Below are 4,296 nucleotides of genomic sequence, written 5' to 3' on the forward strand. Positions count from 1 at the left end.
CCCTGATGACATGTACGAAATATGAGTAAAATCGGTTCACAACCACGCCTTCTTCCAATATAACGCTATTTTGAATTCCATCTGATGCCTTCTCTGTATAATATATACATTAGAAACCAATGATGATAGCGGAATAAAACTTTACACAAATACGGTATTTGAAAAATATGTAAATGACGGATAATGAAATCTCGATTATCACTTTATCATGCGAGAGTATAAAATGTTCGGTGACACCCGAACTTAGCCCTTCCTTACTTGTTAATAAATCAGAATCCGCAAACTTTTCTCATTGTATTTAGTATTGTTTACAATTTCAGCAAATTGTTTAATTGGCCTGCACGTTTTGTACGGGACTTGATATAGTTTTGTTTTGTCGGCTTCCTTGATTTATTTGTGTATTCATTCGTATTGTTGTTGCTTTGAGACGGTTTGCTATTCAATGAGAACGTAGAGCTTGTAATTCGTTGAAAATTAATTTGCCTTGTAATTGTGGTTCAGGTAATAAGGTGCAAACTTGTGCTGTGTCGTGATGTGATGTGATTTCACGTTTTTACTTTACATTAAGTTCCTAAATTCACTTCGGAGACAATATAGCTTCAGCGAATGGCTTAATTAAATTTTACTAAGCGAACTTAAGAATAAATTTGATGAAATTATGCCTATAATCATTGGTTTTGCATTATATTCCGTGGTTGAGAAATTGCCTGTCAGTGATTATTATTACTAGGTAAGAACGGAGTTTCACATGAATGTTCATTTTAATATAAATAGTAAAAGTATTCGCAATAAAGAAACATATTGCCATTGTCGCTTAGTTAATTAAGTATTCATTCACAAAAAAATTCAATACCTGTTTATATAAAAATATCATTATTTCAAGGAGAACATGCATAAACAAACTATAGTAAAACGGTGATTGGCATATGTTAATGACTGAAAAATTCACATATAACTTAATGTTTTGTGCCTAAAATAGGTAAATAACAGTTGTGTGAACCTCAGGGAGCATTTCATAATTATGTGGCATATTAGCAGATGTTACTATTGGAAAAATTATAATATATGAAATCGGCACTGTTACGCAATTCACTTCATACTTAGTAAAATAAATTTTTAAGACGTTTCCATTATATAATGTCTGTTTGTTATGATGATTACGTAGGTAACCTTTCTGCAAAAGATAGTTGGATAAAACAAACTACGGAACACAGGTATAAAAAAACATTCCTGTACTAAAAAAGTCGGGTGTGAAGGCACATTTCGTCAGTTACTTGTCAACAAGCAAATGAAGTGTTTGCACGAGTTTCGAAACGGTTATTAAGCTAGAATATAATTCTAAAAAATTCACTACTTTATCTGACATACATTATAATCCAAAATGTTTGTTAAGCATAAACAAATTTTCTTCGGTCTACTAGCGCTGGCAGTGCTGGTGGCGCAATCACCGCCAACCGATGGTGCCAAAATACTCGCCGTTTACGCATTTCCGGGTAAGAGTCACTACACGATGCATCGTGTATTGATTAGCGAGCTATTGAAGCACCGACATGATGTATGTACAGACAAATATGGTATACTATATAAATATATATTTTATGTAAAATTCAAAGAAAACCTGTTACTTATTATTTTTAATTTCATTCCTCAGATCACCATGATAATGCACTGACGTTGGAACCCGAAAAACTGGGCGTCAATTACACAGAGATACTCATAGAGCCGGTTTATGAGTTTTGGTCGGAAAGTAAGTGAAAATCGCTCTTAATACCATATTATATCTATAAAGTACCTACCCACAACTAACACTAAAATAATACTTTACTTCCAGTACACAGCACATTCGGCGGCAAAATGATCTATGACATGCGCAATGAATAGGATATATTCCTGAAAATATTTATTGTTTTAGGTCTCTCAACGATGGAGCATGCACTAAAACCGCCGAAGATACAAGCGCTCATTACCGCAAAAGAAACACAGGGTGTCTATGATCTCTTGCTGGTCGAACAGTTCTATCAGGATGCATTCTTAGCCTTGGCACATGTCTACAATATACCCGTTAAAAGCGCGACCACATTTGCGCAACAAACATATATTAGTGGTCATACTTGACCCATGGCTATCTACCGTTAACGGAACATATGAGCTTTTTGAGCGCGTATATAATACGTACACCGCATTGAGCACAGACTTGGACCGCCAGTTTAGGTATTTTCCGAAAATGGACGTGCTCGTGCAGAAATATTTCGGACACTTGACAAGTAAGTATTGGATAAAACTTTAAATAAACCACAATTTTTACCTAATCTTCGTCTAGGTAAAATAAATAAAAATCTCTCAGTCATACTGATCAACAACTATACGCCATTGTCGACAGCTGGACCTCGGACTGATAACACGATGTCGGTGGCATGCATATCTACCCGCCAAAAGCATTATCGACCGATACACAGCAGTTTCTGAATGAGGCCGAACATGGCGCTTTCAGAGCAAAGATATGCCTAGGGAAAAGTTACGTTTGTTCCTCAAAGTATTCGGTCAGCGTGTGCTGTGAATTTGAAAACGATAGTTTTCCGAATTTATCTTTAAATTTTATAGTAACGAAATGGCTGTCACAGAGTGACATCTTGACGTATCCTAATGTGCGTGTTTTCATTTCACACGGCGGTCGTTTTGGCTTACAAGAAGCTCTCAACCAGGTTTGCCCTTTCACTCTCACAGCACCTTAATTTGAAGAGAGCCGATACCAATGGTTATGTCATAGTGCTGGACTTCTACACACTCACCAGTGAGCAGCTAAAGAACTGCACAACGGCACTTATCGCGACAATATCAAATGCTTCTCGAGCATAAAGGCGCACGGCATTTGCGCGCTTCTGGCTTGGACTTGAAGTGGTACACATTCTATTTGCTGGACGTGATCGCTTGGGTATTAGGCGCCATCGCTATTGGCATTGGATTTCTTGTTCTGTTAGTACGTTTGATCTTGAGGCAAATCAGCGGTGAGCAGATCAAGCGGAAAGTTAATTTATATATGTAATTCTGAGTATGAGTTATAGACAGTTACACATGTATTTGGTTATATGTACATGTTTACAGATACATTGTTTACAACCTAATTGCTGCTGAGAAAACATAAATATTTATGTATAGTTATAAGTACTACATAGTTATAGATATTCACACATGTGTACAAATACTTATGATTATCAGTAAAAATCAGAACAATAGAATGTAAATACAAATAGTCCCAAACCATAAATATTTCCCTTCCTTTGTTAGAAGTAGATATGTACATATAAAATTTGAAAAACCACTGACCTGCGCGTCGGTATTAGCATAAGTATAAATAGAAGTAGTTTGAAAAAGAATAAACAGAATAAATTGACCACTGAGCGCAGAACACCGCGTATAATCATTTATTTAATTGGCGCCCAACGAGTTTTTGTAAGCCTGTTCCCAAAATCCATATGTCAGGATAATAGAACAGCAAAAGAACACCCTAAAACAAAAAGAATCAAAATCAAGTGAAGTCGAAAAATCGTGCATCGGGAAGAAAAAAGAGGTCAACAATTCCACGCCAAGGACAATCAGGAAGAAAAAAGAAGTCAACAATTTCACGCCAGGACAACTGGACATGAAGCTGTACTTAATGTAAGCATACCTATTTCCTAAGGTAATTGAAATTGTACGCTAGGAATAAGATCCAATTTTCCCACGTTTTGTGAAAATAAACAACATTTGTGCCAAGCGGAAAAAATAGGTGTAAAATGTCGTTAACCGCAGAAGCTTTTACCGATTTGGTTACTCAAATCACTACAACTGTAGCGAATCAGCTGGAACAGCGCATATCTGAACAGATTAGGCAAGTGCAAGCTAATTTTGACGCGTTGAGTTTAAATGTTTCTCCACCAAAAGTTTTGAGGTACGAGGACATAGAGATAGATACAAATATCCAATGCGATATTAGACTCGATGTTGTGAAGACTGTATCCGAGTTTTCCGGTGAGTTGGTTCGATATCCATCATGGCGACATTCTGCAAAGCAGCTATGAAGCCTTATGAAAAACACTTAGGCTCAAATAGGTATTATCAAGTCATAGCTATAATACGAAATAAAATAACAGGAGCGGCGGATACCATGTTATCATCATTTAGCACGCCCCTGAATTTTGATGCTACAATAGCAAGGCTTGACCAAACATACTCGGACAAAAGACCGTTATATCTTCTAGAGCAAGAACTCTCCACTTTGCGACAGGGAAGACGATCCATTACGGACTATTACGATTC

General features: G+C 36.6%; 1 pseudogene; it reads left to right on the plus strand.

Annotated features, from left to right (window-relative positions):
* The first annotated feature begins 1,405 nt into the window (after positions 1-1,405).
* On the plus strand, positions 1,406-3,043 carry LOC120770628 (annotated as a pseudogene).
* The last annotated feature ends 1,253 nt before the right edge of the window (positions 3,044-4,296 follow it).

Source organism: Bactrocera tryoni, chromosome 3 (genome assembly GCF_016617805.1).
Source record: "Bactrocera tryoni isolate S06 chromosome 3, CSIRO_BtryS06_freeze2, whole genome shotgun sequence".
Taxonomy (NCBI): domain Eukaryota; kingdom Metazoa; phylum Arthropoda; class Insecta; order Diptera; family Tephritidae; genus Bactrocera; species Bactrocera tryoni.